The 18,332-nt window shown below is 44.1% G+C and overlaps 1 protein-coding gene across 1 annotated transcript in view; it reads right to left on the minus strand.

Moving 5' to 3' along the window:
* Positions 1–18,332, minus strand: part of LOC121919898 (glutathione S-transferase A3-like) — an 88,485-nt gene that overhangs the window by 31,584 nt on the left and 38,569 nt on the right. The window lies entirely within an intron of this gene.

Consider the following 18,332-nt stretch of genomic DNA (forward strand, 5'->3'; position numbering starts at 1 on the left):
CTGAGAAAGGTTGAATTTTACAGTTTTGAATATACTTCTCTAATTTTTAAGGACACCAGCACTCTCTGGCAGAGAAGGCTAAAGGCCTTGCCAAATTACAAATCCTAAGATTGCACACAATGCAGCTACAGCACTTAAAGTGGGGTCAAACTGGATTATTTCTGCAGTGTAGATATGCTCCTAGATTCCACGTGCATCATGTATTCTCCCCAGCAACTCTAAGAAATTTTGGGCCCTGACATCTAATAAAAACTACACCAGATAATACATCATATAATGTTATAATTGTTTTTTATTTGAAACAGTGGTAAGAAATTGATGCGTCCATCAGGGCCTTGGTATGTAAAGCTTCTATGTAAAACCTGAGAGTGACATGCATTTTAAATAATGATTTCAAAATCATTTCTTCATCTCTTTCTTGTTTTAGTGGAAATGATAGTTTTGTATGAATTTACAATTAGTGAAATTGGGTTTTTCTATCTGTTGTACCTGTGAAATAAAAATAAAATAATGTTTGAAAAATAGGAAAGATGCTAGAATGATTAATAATAATAATAAATTTATTTATATCCCCAAAATTGACCCCAAAAAACTGACGCGACTTATCCATGGGTCAATGTAAGTACTGTATCTTAACTCTTATTTAAAAGAAGGAACTATCTTCTGGTGTAAAGCAAGAGTATAATATGGGAAGCACCGACCCCCTCTATTCTCTCATCCATCCAGTTTTAAGAATAAGCACAAAGAGTTATGTCTGATGGAATTTTATAAGTTCTTTGACATTGTTTTGTTTTGCTTCATCCTTTAGATCCTTTGCTATATGCCCCTAAATTTTACTTTTGACTTATTCACGGGTCATAGCAAAATACATAATTTTGGCCTCAATTTATACATGAGGTCGATTTATAGTCGAGTATATATGGTAGACCTGAATAATTGCCTTTCATCTTTAATACCAAAATTCAGAAAAGTTGGTTTGCCTGTCTAGCAGTCCAGAAATCTAACATTAACTTTTCAGCTCTGCAGTGAAAACAATCTGCTTAAATGCAGTGAGTCAGAACGATTATTTGGAAGTTAAATAATTAAACACGCTAAAATATTCCTAATTCCTGATTATCTGAAACAGAGATCACTCCTTCATAAAGCTTATTTTAAGCTTATTATTTTTGGCATACATATGTACATAATATCTCCTTGTGACAGATCCTTTCTCCCAGGTTGACGCCACGGTTGCAACCCCTAGGTAATCCTGCCCTTGTTCCTCCATTTCATTCCTTTCTGGATTGTTTACTGGGCCTCAGGATGACTACTTATATAGGTGGACTTGTGGTTGTGTTATGTGGGTTCTTTAGCTTGGTATATATGGCCTGACTCCAGCTCTGACTTCCCAGACAGACAGCAACAGGGTTAAAACAACAAGAATAGAGTTAAAGTGGGCCCTTAGTATCCCCTGGGTTTGGTTCCCGGACCCTTCATGGATACCAAAATCCATGGATGCTCAAGTCCCATTAATTACAATGGCATTATAAAATGGGGTCCCTTATATAAAATGGCAAAATCAAGATTTGCTTTTTAGAATTATATATATATATATATATATATATATATATATATATATATATATATATATTACACACATACATACGTATATATACAGTCGGCCCTTCTTATACACGGATTTTTTATACACGGATTCAAGCATACACGGTTTGAAAATATCCCAAAAAAGTATAAATTTACCTTGATTTTTCATTTTTTATAAGGGACACCATTTTGCTATGTCATTATATTTAATGGGACTTGAGCATACACGCATTTTGTTACACACGGAGGATCTTGGAACCAAACCCCAGCATATAACAAGGGTCCACTGTACACACTTTCAAGCCGTGGATGTGTGAACCTGTGGATAAATCCATGAATACAGAGGGCTGATTGGATTAAACACAATATGCAAAGGGATCTTGTAGCACCTTTGAGACTAACGGAAAGAAAGAAGTAGCAGCATGAACTTTTGTAGACTAAAGTCTACTTCCTCAGATGCATTTCAGGAAGTAGACTTTAGTCTTTGAAAGCTCATGCTGCCAACTTTCTTTCTTTCCATTAGTCTCAAAGGTGCTACAAGATCTCAGTACGTACTGGTTCTGTAGACTAACATTCCTATATCTTTGAATTCTAGCAATATTAAGCACAGTATGAGAATATAATAAATGAATATTCTGTTATTTATGCTTCCCAATATCAGAGGCAGTTCTATCTCCTTCCTCAAATCCCAAACTCTCTCTAGCAAGTGCCAGCTTTCAAACCCTGTCTGTCTGAAATCCAAACCCTGACTCTTCTCAAAGACAAGCCTCTGCTTCAGCTACATTTGGTTCCTCTTCAGACCCTCTTCACAATCTCTCTGAACCAGGATTAAATCCCTTGAAACCAAGTCTATCTAGTGCTTCCTTCACACTCCCAAAATGCATATGCATTATAAACATGCAATTGAGGCACTGGCTTCTTTTTCAGGAGGATAACTAATTTGTATTTTTTTTTAAAAAAACAAAGTAAAGATATAATTTAGGCAAGTAAAAGAAACATTCTTGTGTCACACTACCCAAAAAACAATTGTGATAAAAATTTTCATAGACTGGCATGTAATGTACTGCAGGAAAATGTGAGTCTCAAAATTCAGTTTCTGGTGTTTGGAGGGAGGAACCAGCATAGCATAGTGATTTTAAGTGTTAGACTGTGTTCGAGACTAGAGTTCGATTCCCAACTCGGCCATGAAACCCACTGGGTGACTATGGGCAAGTCACACACTCCAGCCTCAGGGGAAGACAATGGCAAACTCCTCTGAACAAATCTTGTTTAAAAATGCCCTATGAGAGTTTGTTTAAGGTTGCTGTAAGTTGGAAACAACTTGAAAGTAACAACAATAAGGAAAGCAGGCTAAGTATTGTCAGTTTCCTTCTGCACTTGTGTATTTCATGTCTGCCTGGCAAATGTCATGACTGGTTTCAGTTGCAATACATTGGAGTTGGGACACTAAGTCAAAACTGTTTCTAGGGTGTGAAACAAGATAACAGTGATAGAATTCAAACTGGGAAATGCATTGCAGACATATTGAGCACATACCAAAGATCAGTTGAGTGATTTGCAGAATTGGGATAATTTATGTTCATGTCTTATAGTTCACATAAATGTTTCTTTGGCGAATGATCTGACAGCTTCTCTGTCAGTTTTAATGTGATTCTGTCTTATGAAAGAGTCATGCCTGTACTTATGGACAGATTCATTGCCTCATTCTGGAAACTTAAAGCGTGGGTGCCAGGTAAATTATACATTGCAGAAGAACTTTCCTTCAAAGGACCACTTTATTGATTTTGAATATGTATAATCACAAGTAAATATTGAAACTGAACAAGCATTCAAGATGACAGCTCGGTCCAGCCTAGTTTATAATGTGAAATATTAGTTGTATTACTTACCATTGTGTGTGGGATTTTTTATTTATTTAATAACTTACATTTGTCAGATTGTTTAAAATAGATCTAATGTTTGCATAGGAGATTTAAATACCCCAAAGGCACCAGAACCATTGATCTGGAAGTAAAGCCAGGTCACCTGATTCATACTTGGAAAAGAGACCACAACGAATATCAGGTGCGGTATTTCAGAGGAAGCAATTGGCAAAACCACTCCTGAGTATTCCTTGCCTAAGAAACCCTGTGAAATTCATAGCGTTGCCATACATGACAGGTGAGTTGAAGGTGTGGGACACAACTAATGTGTGCTTGAGCTGTGTTATTTCAAGGCAATCACAGTTTTATTGCAAACCAGTCCATATTCAGTTGAACACTAATGAAATACGTACGTAGTTGCCTTCCCATTTGAGGTTCTTCTTGTTTTTCAAGATGTGAAAGATTTCTTGGGCAACATCTTATCCATCACGGCCACAATCACACATTCTGAAATCATTTAGTGTCCCAGCCAGAGTTTGTTGCCAAATATACACACACAGAACTTGACTCACAAAGTGGACCTTCTGCAGCAAGGTACCTTCAGTCCGGCATTAGGGGTAAACAATGACCCTAACTTTCAGGCACTTGCCATTTGCAATTTCGGTGTTTTTCTCCAAGATAGATACATAGTACCTGTGAAAAATGTATTGCCTAGCATGTAACAATGGGACAAAAAGTGTCTCGTCTAACTTTTCCTGACACACTCTATCATTGAAGTGCAAACTTGCATTGTGGCAGCACTTTCAGTCAACCACAATAGATAAAGTGACACAGAAGTAACATGCTTTGCTTGTCAGTATCATGGTATTTCTCAGTGGAAGTAGGACACTGGGAATGCTCATAGGGACTATTAAAACCTGGTCTCCACACTAATGTTCGTTCATTGTGTTGGAATCCTTACTGTGGTTCAGAAAATGCCATGCAACCCACACAATGCAATTTTGGCATATGAGAGTTAAGTTGGTAAAAAGAAATTAGGCTTTATTTTGTTGGAGTCTTGGTTTTTAATTGAGATCCGATTCTCTTGTGTCAGGAATTAAGTGGGAAAGCAAAAAAAAAAGAGGACTGGAATGTTGGTGGCTGGAGTAGCAGCAAGATAAACAAGTTGAACCTCCTGGGAAGATTTGGGATCGGAGGAGAAAGCACTTGGACTTCACAAATGTAATGTTAAAGCAGGAAATTGTCAGACTATTCTGGGAGATATGATGCCCCTCAATGTATAAAATTTACTCATTTGGGGGGAAATGAGGGGGGGAGAGTTCTGCAACAAACATTTCTGCACCATTGCACTTCAACCAATTTTTTTTATTGTTACAGGTTTCTCTTAAGCCCATTGACACATTCTCGATAAAGAGTCCCTAAGTAGCTTGAAAGGTATTTGCACAAAAAATTCAGCCACACACAGTGATACCATCCAAACCAGCCAAATGAAACTGCAGGGGAAATTAAGCAAGACAAGATTAACTTTCTAGTAGAGTACTTGGCCAGGACGCTGGTTTTTATTGTTAGCTCTTATTTAGCATCTGCAGCAGTGTTCAGCTACAAAGAGTTTCTAAGTTCTCCAAGGCAGCAGTCTAAATTTGGCACCCAGCTTTAAAGCACCTCACATAATAAAGACTTTAATTTTTGAGGATTTGAGAAGTTCCAGCTTTTCACAACACTACCATTGAAGTGCAGCTTGCATTGCGGCAGCACCTGCAGAAACTCTGCAGTTATTGTGTTAGAAGTTCTGAAGTGAAAACTTCAATGACAGAAGTGGAAAGAATTGGTGAACTAGACAAACTTCTTCAGATTTTATGGCATGTTAATAATGGGCATATTAAAGAATATCAAATGGCTCTGTGTTAGATTTTCTGAAGGGCTTTAAAAACAAGGGAAGCAAAGGAATGTTCAGATCTTTTGGCATAAAAGCTACCACATCTCAATAGGTATTGCCTGTACAGCCATTTGGTAGCAAATTAGAATTTGTAGATTGTAATTATTTCATCATAGAGGCCTGCATTTCTCTAAGAAGAGCATGGTGTCTTTTTTCATCTACCCCACCTCATTTTCTCTTGTAAAACTTGGAGGCTCCTTCAGTGTGTGTATTGTGTGCATGCGACAAGAGGGACTCTCATTGAGGCTTTTTGTATCAGCATTCAGCTTTCGTTTCAACTTTTGGGCGGGCGAGTGGAGAGGCACTCTTAAACAAACAGCAATATCAATCAGTCACCCAGGACTCTTTCTGCTTGGCTCAAGAGAGAAAGAAACTTCATGGGGAAATCTGAAAGAGCTGCTGTCACATTATTATAGTGACCTGTAAATAAGTTGACCTGGGATTTTGGGGTCAGTTTTTGGGCATACATTTTTAGACTTGTAGATGAATATATATATATATACAGTATCATATCAGCCTGGAGTGTAGCTTCAGTAGACAGTTAAATATATGGGTGGGTATGTATGTGAAATGATAGACTGTATTCAAATAGTGGGCTTAGAAACCTCAGGAAGAGAAATACTTTAATAGTCACCACCTGTAATGACAACCAGCTAAATTCCACTGATAAACAGTATGGTTTGTTTTAACTTTTCATATATACTAAGGTCTGGTTTCAGTTGATCTTAGTATTTCGAGGTTGTACTTGTTGACTATCACAAAGTTTTCTTGACTCACCATATTTGCCAGCTCTTTTTCCTTTTTGCAACCTCCTTTTCCAGACTGGCCTGAGTTTTACTGTGCTTGCTATCCTCAGATGTCTGTCATCGTTGGAAAGAAACCTTCCTGGCTCTTTAGTGTAGAACTACTACTTACTTCCAGACATTCAGTTGTTGTGAATGGCAGCCTTTGATGTCACTCTCCAACGTGTCTTCAGTACAAAACCAGACTTCCTTGGGTCCAGCACTCATCACATAACTGCTTTGTGAAGATTTCTTCGGTTTAAAACAGATATTACTGGGGCACTAACAAGAAAAAACAGCCTGGCCTGGATGTTAATTGTGATGAAGGGCCGGGGGAGAGGCCTTCCTCAGAAAATCTCTCAGTCGCGTACTGAGGTTTCAGATTTGTGAGCCCAAAACTGTCTTGAGTTGTCTGAGGAAACTGTGTGTGGTATCCAGATAGCATCTCATCTTCTTGTTCAAGCTGTGTAATGTGTCCATTTAAATTTTGATCTAGAGACAAGGGAACAGTCACAAGCATTTGAATGGGGAGAATTCCACAATTTGTGGGCATGTTAGGAAATGCTGATACTACTGGCCGCAGCCTATGCCATTTGGCGGCTATGCCTTTTGGACAGTAATAAAAGCAAGATTTGTAGGGGAAGGGGGATCCCACCAGGAAACGGGAAATGCACTAAATGAAGAATTAGTTTCTAAAGCAAACCAGGCCTATAATGGCGATTACATGTACATCTTGGTTGATGTTCTTTTGTTGCCCCGTTTTATTGAAACATGGCCATATAGAGGCTATGTATTTTATAATGTATGTATCCTACTTGAGGAGGCCCCCTTTTCCCACCACCACTTCCCTTTGATCAAGGTCTTTTTTAGATTGTACGCCTGAGGGCCAGGACCATCCAATTAAAAAGATTGTTGGACAGGGCTGTGGTAAATTTACAAAACACCAGCGCTTTAATAATAAAGGTTAATCATAATAAATAATTTGGTATGTGCCTGTGGTTAGTGGAGACCTTTAAAAAAAATGAAAGATGCTATCACATTATTATTATAAGGGTAACAGAGGAATAAACCTGGATCGAGTGGGGATGAAATTCGAACGTTCAAGTCCAACTAGTGGTTTGCTAGTGTGTGCCCTCAGAATGTCTGACCTAAGGCAAACCTTCAAACGCAACCGGATTTTCGGAGGCTGAGAGTGTATGACTTTCCCCAGATCACTCATGGCTGACCAGGGATTTGAACCCTGAGCTCCAGAGCAATGATCTAGGCACTAAAACTATTAAGCCACTCGGCCTCCCTCAAGTCCCCTCTAGCAACTCGACCATTAGCCGGCAAAGACTAAGAGCCTCCTTCTGACCACCATCTTGAGGGGGAGAGAGGCAGGCCAGAAAACAACAGGCCTCGCCTGCAAAGACTAAGAGCCCGCCTTCTGGCCAACCATCGTGAGTCAGGAGCCAGGCCAATAGTACCGTCAGGAGTAAGATAGGGCCCCCTGCAGAAGAGAAGAGGCTTAGGTCACTTGGCCGCTGACTGCTGTGGGCTGGATGAGAACCCAAAGGGACGGTGGGTCCAGGGCCTTTCTGATCAAACCCACCTTGTTTGGCAACTGCCTGAAGGTGTCTAGGCACACATTCATTGGCTGGGAACCTACCGGAGTTTGTATGTTATGCGAGGCTGCATCTCAGGTGGCCTCCGTGCAGTTCTGGCTGAGTAGACGGGGTCCGTCCCAGGACCTTTAGTCCTCCAGAGCTACCTACAGAAAAGATTAATATACTTCCAAATGGAGTGCCCTGGGTGAACTCTCCGCCCTATTTTATGTTTTGTACCATACAACCGTAGTTGTATGATTTTTAAAAAGCTAAAAACCAGTAAAGCCATCTTTTTAAAAACAAATCTCAGTTGGAGGAGGCTTCTCTTCTTCTCCAAGGTTCCAGCTATCAGGTAGATGGTGCCTTATGACGTTGACAAGCACCGTAATAGAGCAGCATGTAGGAGAGACCTTGTGCAACTTGCGCCACTTCGAGACGACCTGGAAAGAAGTGTTGGCAGCAGGAGCTTTCTTGAATTAATCTAACTTCATCGGATGCCTATGCGGAATGGACAGATGGGTTACACTGGAGGAGGTAACCTCGTGGGTCCATCCACATCTGCGGCTATTGATTTTGCAGATTTGATTATATTAACTTCGTCTCTCTAGGAAGATCTAGGGCCTCAGTGCAACTCTATGGTCCACTTTAACCAAAAGTCACACCGAAGGACCTAGAGATTCCAAGAGAGAGAACTCTATTAGGCATTTTGTACTTCCTCTAGGCACAAATTCTGTATTCAGCACTGTGGATGGTTGACCACAAGTGTTCACTGGAAGACCTAGAATGCCTAAACAGTGTTCGCCAGGTCAGAACTAAGAGGTTTTTTTTTTTTTAATTTGCAGTTTTTGTGACATCCATGAGGTCCTATGCCCGAACGACCCAGCAAATGTGAGGATAAAGTGTGACTTAAGCTATGAAAAAGCGCTGCTGCCAACTTTTTACTTTCATTAGTCCCCTCAAAAAAGGGGAAAAACACAGCAAGAATCAACACTTTCAATAATAAATATACGTGATGCCAGTACAATAATCATAAAGATATATCAATGTAGTAATAATAATTGTTAAAAATACAGAAAGGTATACAAATAAAAAGAACAATTTGAAAATTGATAGTAATGTTGCCTTCCAGCCCTCTTCCAGTCTTATTGACAGTGCATGTTTTGGGGTTTAGGTGGGCCAACCGCGTACCAAAAAACCATTCGGGAGCTGGTGCTGTCCAGGCATCCTGATGGGTCGAGAAAAGTCTTCCAGGCTGTCCTTCGGAGATGGGGACCCATCTCCCCTCCAATTCTCCTTCCAACCCCTGCCACTCCTTGCTGTGTTGCGACTTTCCCTAGCCGGGGTGGCTGGTTCTCCTTCCTCTCCCTGCATCCCCAACAACCAGTCCCTGGGTGCCAAGGGGTTCCAAGGCAGGAACAGGAGGAGAACATCCAGAGAGGCACCGGATGTGGACGAGTGTCTGTCCCTGCTTCTGTTGCCCTCCTTCTCCAGCACCAGAAGTTGTTCTTCACAGCTCTGCAAGCCAAGCTCATAGTAACGGCCCCCCGCAGACTGGAACTTAGTTGTGGCGCTCTCACCTCTCTTGGTTATGAATGCTTTTGTGCATTTTGGCTGGGAGGATATGCAAAGAAAAACCCATCTCCTGGTAGTCAGAACACACTGCTCCAATACGTTATCATCCTCTGCCCTCCGAATTTGTGGTTTGGAACTCGCGGTTTTTAATATCCCGGAGGTTGGCTGCGTCTCCCCACTCCCTTTCCATCCCTCCTCCTTCCCGCTTTCTTTCACCCCCCAGTGGGCCTGGGCGTGCCTCGGGGGATGGAGGGGGCCTTCCCTCAATTTCCGAGAGTAGTGAGCCAAGACGCAGGGGCCGGCAGGGGACCTGTTTCTGCACCAACCATCCGGCCGTCCGCCATCCGCTTCCCTTCCTGGATGCCATGTCCGCCTCCAACAACAGTTCGGCTGGCTGCCCTGCTTGCTTCCACTCGTCATCGCGTCACCCTGGGAAGGGGCACAGATGGGAGGAAGTGGGGAACCCACAATAATAATAATAAGAATAATGATAATATTTTATTTAATATCCCGCCTCTTCGACCAATTGGTCGAGGCAGCTCACCAGGGTAAAAAATGCAAATCAGAATAAAAGGTCCATGTAAGTATGAGTGTGTTGTTGTTGTTGTTGTTGTTGGTCCCTCCTTCCCTCCCACACCACAACTTAATATTCCCAAATACAGTGCGCCCGCGTATATGTGGCTTTCAGCATACGCTGAGCTGCACAGGGAGAAAAGGGGTGGATGTCCCATAGGGAATAATGGGCATGTGCCTGTGGCGGTGTGCACTTCACCTTGGCTGCATACACGAGCCCCATTCATTTAAATGGGGCATCAGCATACATGTAAGGTGCTTTACGCGGGGGAGTCACCCATGTAAAGCAAGAGGGCGCACAATGTAAAATATAATAATAAAAAGGACATCCAATAAGAAAAGTGGATAAAGCTACAAGAAAACACTGGAGTCCTGGGGTATTTCTACTCATGGGGGTCCTATATTAGCAGGGACCATTTGGAGCTAGTCCAATACGTTGGGGGGGGGCAATTGCTCTTACTCTGAGAAGATTTTAATCTGCAAGGCCGCCGATCAAGCTCACACACAGACGCTGTTGCATGATCTAATAATGTGTTCTGGGTAGGTATCAGATGCGATCCCTTCCCACCCTGAACAAATTCTGCTGGATGGGAATTTGCGAGGCAATATATGCAGAGCAGAAAGATTTCATGTTCTTTCTTCACTGGCATGTATTGCCACCCCATAGAATGAAAAATGCTTACGCGTGGCTTGTCAAATGACAGCCAAGTTTTCTGCCAGTGGCATTCTAGTCAATTGTCCAGCCTGCTTCATGTTTCTGATTCTTTTTTGTGGTCCATAATTTCAGTTAAACTGGGCTGAAAAGGATCTTAAGAGCGTGGTGTCCATAGCCCTGTCAAAATCAGTGTTCCAAGTGTGATCAAGGCTTTGACAGAAATCAACACACCAGGCTACATACCATTAGAACCCTCTAGGGCTTTCTCTTTCCCTGGAATCCCTATTGGTTTTCCATTAGCCTTCACGGCGGACCTTTTAATAGGTCCTCTACCCCAACTGGCAAACAGTAGCCTTAGTCCAACTTTTGACCAGGAAGCATCCATCCTGACATAGGGGTGATAGTAAATTGCCTCAACGCGGGATAAGCCGTTCCAGACTGAAGACCATCCAAAGTATGGCCTACACAATGTGTGGGGCCAGAACTAACTGGGATGGCCCATGTCTTCCATGGATACCATGAACTCCTGGGCTGCACTGGCTAGCTTTGTCAAACTGGGCTTCACGTGGGATGTGAAGTGGCCCAGACTAACAGCCTAGGTGACGCTAACACCAACCCTGGGGCCAGTTGTGGTCAGTGGTTAGGGAGTCTGCTGGACACAGGTGACCGGTAGGCAACAGAATCCCCAAAACTATCTGGTAACTTCAGGCTTAGACAGTACAACTTTCTCGGAAATGGTCCTGTTTTTCGCGGACCAGGTTCCTGGGAAAGTAAAGAGGGCCCCGAACAGACAGGACAAAATAAAGCGCTTCGGGCACTTGTTGGAGGTATGCGGTGTTAAAATGATGCTTGTGTTCTAAGAGGGCCGGAAGCCATGCTAAAGCCATACTCGCCAGTCAAAAGGAATCATAAGAGGCCAGAAGTTGCAGCACAAAAGCTGTGCTACCAGTCCTAGGGCGAAGTAGGGCTTTAGCACAGCTTCCGGCCTGTTAGGACACGTGCATCATTTAAACAAAAAGAAAAACAAACATTTTCATTAATATACCAATTCAAACTAACCTAACAGTGTCTAAGCGGTTTTACAACTGTAAGCTAATTGTCCTCACAATCTGGGGACTCATTAGAGCGACCGCCTCGGAAGGAATTCAAGCCATGAGTTCAACTTGGAGCCCTTTCGCTGGTATTGAACTCACCACCTTATGGTTTTGAGTGAGTGGCTGCAGTACGGCATTTAACCATTGCCGGCCCAGCAGAACTTCCAAAGTGACCTGAAGCAGTTTTATGTTTGTCCGGTCTGGTTGGCCCTAGGGATGTTTCCCATCTGTGTCCCAGTCCCAGGGTCAATGGGATTGAGAGGGAAAAGCTGGGCAGGCAGCCCAGTGGCTGTGTTGAACAAGCATGGCGTGCAACCCAGCGGGAAGGGAGACGGCATGGTGGCTGGCCGATGGGGTGCAGACGACAGGCCATGACGGCCCCCGCACCTTGGCTCACTTCCCCCAGAATGAGGGAAGACCCCCTCCCAGCCCCCGAGGCCACGCCAGGCCCGTTGGGGGGGTAAAAAGGAGGGAAGGAGGGGGGATATTGAAGATCGCCTTATTGTCAAAATATGTGGGGGGGGGGTGTCCCAGAAACATTTACCCCCTGATTTGGAGGGACAACTGTAAATCTTTGGCATGTGATGGCCTCTCTTTCTCCTCCCAGACCCGCAGATCTTTAGAGGGCTTGCAAGCGTTCTGGTGACTTTAGTGGAGAATCTTTGCCCTCTGGCAGCCTCAAATGCTGGAACTGCCCTTTGGGATCATGGCATTCAGGGAAGCGATGGCCTTTTTGTCCGGCATGTGATTGTTTCGCCTGAAAAAGAAGATAGAAGAAACTTGTTGGTGGTTTTTGACTCAGCCGTCTTCCCTTTTGAACACTGTAATGTTCAAGTGGAACATTCTCCCAACTAATCTCGAACCTCACCTAGCTAAAGCCACTGTAAATATTAACCACGTGGACATTTTCCCACGATCTATAACTCACCTAAATGAAGCCACGTGTTAGTGCAAAATTGAGCACTGCACGCACATGTCCTTTCCAGGTACTCATAATGACATTGGCGTATTTTCTGCAGAGAAGAGACAACAATTGTCACGCACATCACATCACCACATTCTTACTTACATAAAGCTGTACGATTTGTTTCTATATCTGCTTGGATCAGTGGAATGGAAACCACTGACCACGCCAGGCCCAGAAAGAAGGAAGAAACACTCTTACTTTTATGGTCATGTGGCCATCAGTCATAAATCTTCCCAGGTCTGAGGTTTTGTGCCGCCAAGAAATTTTAAAAAGAGGAAACTCTGAATTCTGGGATCCATTCAGTCGAGCCTTTCTTCTGAGGGATGGGAGTGAGATGTCCGCAATGATCTGATTGCCCATACCTGGGGAGAGAAGGCCGTCCTGGGCTAAATAAGAGGACAACCTATTAAGCCCACCAGGAGAGACCGTCGGAAGGCAAGCTCTCCTTACCTTCATCTCAAGCTCTTTTCGTCGTCTCACCTGGAAAAGAGCAAGGTTTCCCACCAATCATGCAAATCAGCGGTGTAACCATGATCCAAATCGCACTTGGATGAGATCGGACTGCAAACATGAGAGGAACCAGTCCTGCCAAGAGAAATAGAAGAAGAGAGAAATCCTTGCTGAGATTTCAAACCTAGAAGGGGAAACTGAGGACCCCAGGACCATTGTGAGAAGCGGAAGGAGGAGGAAAAAATCACCATCTACCTTTGCCCCGAGTCCAAGGCTGCTCTAAAAGAGGTCCAGGTGGTTCTCAGCCTACCATCCGCTATAAGAATCCATGACCGTTTCACTGGGCAAAACTCAGACAATTTACAGATATCATGGTAACATGAGTTCACCTGTCAGGGGGGAAAAAAGGGGGGTTTAAGACTATAGGTCTAAGGAAGAGGTGCCCTGGGGGACTTGAGCGGCCCAGAGAAGGAAGGTTTGGAAATGTTGACTTGGGTCTTTTCCTTACCTGCATGGTGCAAAAGGCGAGGGGTGGAAAGTTTCAGAAGAGATTCCGCTTCGTCCAGGGAGCTGTGTGAGAAGGAAAAGACTGAAATTGCCGAGTGGCAAGCCGTCGATGTTTAATTATTTATTGATTATCCATGAAAGGGAAAGGGCAGGAGGGAGCCGTGGAGTTGATGCGATGGTTACCCTCAACAGTCCTCTTTGCCCAACATACGTTGACCTGGGCAACCAAGGGCATCCTTACGTGCCACTCACTTGGGGCGATCACGTAGCAATAGCATCGGAAAATAATGGTATTTCAGCCCCTCCCAGTTGAGGATAACAACTACCTCTCTGCATCGGATGAATCAATCCACATTCATCGCGAAATCCTATAAATATGGGTGAAGAAGTGAAAAGGCAATGTCAGAGGGAGGAGGCCACAGGACAGAAAGGGCCTCCCCTTTCATTCCAGCAGCTTTCTCTTTCGTTTTAAAATCTTTTAAAAAAATAATTTTTGGATAAAAAACGTGCATGGTTTTGCTTCGGTAGTAGGTAGGTAGGTGATAGAATAGATAGATAGATAGATAGACAGGACAGAGTGGCTGGATGCCAGTTTACTTTTCTTTCATTTCCTCACGTTTTTTTCCTGCCTATGCGACAGGCTTTTTGTCCTATGCAAATGTTACAACAAAACGTTTTCCCGTTCCAGTTTGGCAAACTGACACATGGTTTGCTTACTGTCCGCAGGAATTTCTCCGAGAAGGCTTCAGGGTTAAATACCCTGATAAGGTGTCAGCCCTTGCTTTCGGAGGGATTCCCAGTATCCTTCCAGCGGAAAAGGCAAGTCGGATGAGGCTCTCATTATGTCGATCACTGGCTCGAGGAAGCCTCTTCAACTGGCGGAAAGAGTTGGCCACAGTAGCAGGCGTCTCCTCCCCTCTGGAAAACTGAAATGGAAGATTGAGATTAATAAAATCAATGGGGATGTGCTTTGATTGAGAGCTCCTGCGTGGCAGGAAATGGCGGTGGACTGGGTAGCCGTTGGGGTCTCTCTTCCAACCTCACAATTCAGGATTCTAACGAAGAAGAAATTCGCCGGGGAAAGAAGCATTGCCTGGCACAATTCTGTTGGTGGGTTTTCAGTAGGTAAAGATTTTTTCAATACCTTTCTACTAATTTCTTTCTTTGATATTTTCAGTGGGCCGTTCCCTGTCTGTGATGACGGTTACATTGACCTTCAATTGCAGACCCGAAGATGGAAAAGGCAAAATGAGTTTAGACATGCCTAACATTGTTAAGAACCTTAATGTATCATGAGGCCCAGGGGACACTCAGACCTACCTTTTACACCAGATCAGAAATCGAATCATGCATGTTTACATTTCATATTGGCCCCAAATGGATCACAAGTGAATCAAGGCTTCCCAAAGTACAGGACCAGAATGCCCACGTAGCGCGGGTCATTTAGAAGACGGAGCAGGAGGAGAGAAGGACGTGTCAGGACGAGGCATGCAGGCAGGTCAGAGGGAGGAGGTCCACAGGAAAACAGAAAGGGCCTCCTTGCTCCGGAGGGATTCCTCCCAGTTCCTTCCGCCGGCGAAAAGGCAAGTCGGGGATGGCCTCATATGTAACTCACTGGCTCAGAGGAAGCGCTTCCCTGGACTGAAAGATTGGCCAAAGTACAACAAGGCGTCATCCTCCCCCTCCTGGAAAACTGAAATGGAGAGAGTTGAATTAATAAAATCATGGGGATGCTTTGATTGAGAGCTCCTGCGTGGCAGAAATGCTTGGACTGGGTAGACCGTTGGGGTCCTTTGCCAACTCTTAACGATTCTAGGATCTAACAGAAGAGAAAGTCAACGGGGGAAAGGAAGGCATGGCCCTGCACCATTCGTTGCGGGGTTTTCAGTGTAAAGATGTTTTCAAGAATACCTTTCACTTCTTTGATATTTTCAGTGGCCGTTCCCCGTCTGTGATGACGGTTTACATTGCCTTCATGGCAGACCCAAGAGGGAAAAGGCAAAAATAGTTTTAGACATGCCTACCAGTTAAGAACCTGTACTGGATCTGATGCTCAGGGGACACTCAGGCTACCTTTTATTACCCCAGAGCAGAAAGCTAATCTGCATGTACATTCAGATTGGCCCCAAATTGATTCACAAAGCAAGTGAATCGAGGACGTCCCACAAGGCTTACAGGGACAAATGCCCCTTAGCGCGGGTCTGTAGACGGAGCGGATGAGAGAAGGAAGTGTCAGGACGAAGGCAATTCAGGCAGGTCAGAGGGAGGAGGGCCACAGGACAGAAAGGGACTCCCTTTCTCTCCAGGTAGCTTTCTCTTTCTTTTTAAAGTCTTAAAAATTATTTTTTGATTAAAAAAAAGTGGCATGGTTTTTTGCTTCAGGTAGAATGGATGGATGGATGGTGGATGGATGGGGATGGATGGATGGAATGGACGGACGCAAGCAGACAAATGGTGCTGATACCTGATTCACTTTCCCGTTTCATTTCCTTCCTCACTTTGTTCCTAGCGACAGCTTTTTTCCTAGCAAATGTTCAAACGTTTCCCTTTCCAGTGTTGGCAACTGATCAAATGTGCTGTTTGCTACTGTTCTCTCAGGAATTTTTCCCGAGAAGCATTCAGGGTTAAAATACCCTGGTAAGGTTTTTTAATTTGTATGTGCCCAGCAGAAGGCCATCCCAAGGAATGAAGAAGAGCATATAGTCAGCATAGCCCCCAGCCAGCCCGTGCTTCCGGAGGGATTCCCAGTCGCTGTCCCAAGCGCAAAAGGCCAGTCTTGATGGGCTCTCATATGTACTCACTGTCTCGATGGAAGGCTCTTCCACTGGAATGAAAAGTTGCCACATAAGAGGCGTCTCCTCCCTCTGGAAACTGAAATGGAGTTATTGAGATTAATAAATCATGGGGAATGCTTGATTAAGCTCCTGCGGGCAGAAATGGCTTGACTGGTGCCGTTGGGGTCTCTTCCCAACTCTACATTCTAGGGTCTAACAGAAGAGAATGCAGCGGGGAAGGAAGGCATTGCCTGGCACCATGCTGTTCAGTAGGTAAAGTTTTTTTCCAATACCGTTCTACTTTCTTTGATATGTTCAGTGGGACCGTTCCTGTCTGTGATGACGGTTACATTGCCTGCCAATTGCAGACCCTAAGATGGAAAAGGCAAAAGAGTTTAGACATGCCTAACCATTTAAGAAACCTGGTACTGTATCAATGATGCCCGGGACACTCAACTACCTTTTACCCCCCAATCAGAAATGAATCTTGCATTACATTCATATTGGCCACAAATTGATCACAAGTGAAATCAGAGGCTGCCACAAGAGTACAGGGAACAAATGCCCCTTAGCGCGGGTCATTTAACGGAGGCAGGGGAGGAAAGGGAAGTGTCAGGAACGAAGGCAATTAGGGCAGGTCAAGGGATGGGGCCACAGACAGAAAGGGCCTCCCTTTCGCTCCGGTAGCTTTCTCTTTCTTTTTTAAGTCTTTTAAAAATTATTTGTGTTAAAAAAAGTGCTGGTTTTTTGCTTCGGTAGATGGAGGATGGATGGAATGGATGATGGAGGGATGGAATTGGAGTGTATGGACGGACACAAGCAGACAGAATGTGGCTGGTACCTGTTCACTTGCCTTTCATTTCATCACTTTTTTTCCGATTCGAACAGGCCTTTTTTCCTATGCAAATGTGTACAAACGTGTCACTTTACCAATTTTGGGCAAACTGACACCTGCTGTTGCTACGGTCTCCAGAATTTCTCCAGAAGGCAAATTCAGGTTAAAATACCCTTAAGGTAGTCAGCCCTTGCTTCCGGAGGGGATTCCCAGTTCCTTCCAGGGCAAAAAGGCCAGTCTGGATGGGCTCTCCATATGTACTAACTGGCTTCAGGGAAGGCGCTTCCACTTGTGTTTCTGAGAATTGGCCCACTTGCCAGGCTCGGAAAACGGAACATAAGATTGATGATATAAAATTAATCCAAGGAGGAAGGTCCCTTTCAAAAGCATTTCTCAACCGTGCAATATAGTCCTAGATTGGCAAGGAAGTGAGGCAAAGCCACACTCCGCCGCTATCAGCGCATAAGTGCAGAAGGACTTGAAGGCAACAAAACCACAACGACTAAGAGGGAGGGGGGGAAGGAAATGGAGTAAATAAATGGGGAAGGACAGGGTAGAAGACCTTTTTTCTTTTGCTTTTTGCAGAAGACTCTGGTTGCTTCTTGTTGTCTGGAGCCAGTGCCCCATTGAGAGCCTTAGGAGGTTTTTAGGCGCTCCATCCGCAGGCGACCCGCTCGTTCCAATTGTTTTTCGGCCACGGCAATGGAAAGAGAGAAATGAGTCACCACCCCCCCTCCCCCGCCCTCCCTCCCTCCCTCCCTCCCTCCCTCCTCCCTCCCTCCCTCCCGCGTCCAGCGAACCTGGATGCCATCATAGTGATTCCACAGCAAAAGTTCCCAGACGTTTTTGGCCCGTTTTTAAGGAAACTGACTTTTTTAGGGTGATTTTCTCTTCTTCTTGATAATTGCTGAGAAGGACTCAGGCATCTTCTGTCTCCAGATGGCTGAATGCCAGAAACATAAAGAACATAGGAGAAGGAAGGAGGAAGAAGAAATAAATACAGTAGTCCGGCGTTAACCCGACCTTCGGATTATCTTATGCCCCATGCTTTCTTCACGCTTTGCTTTCCTCCCCTATCTTAGGAGCTCGCTCTTTCTTCGTGAGAAGAAGCATGGGACGTCAGGCTGAGGACAAAGGTCTCTCCCTTCCCTCCCT

Source organism: Sceloporus undulatus, chromosome 1, assembly GCF_019175285.1.
Source record: "Sceloporus undulatus isolate JIND9_A2432 ecotype Alabama chromosome 1, SceUnd_v1.1, whole genome shotgun sequence".
NCBI lineage: Eukaryota > Metazoa > Chordata > Lepidosauria > Squamata > Phrynosomatidae > Sceloporus > Sceloporus undulatus.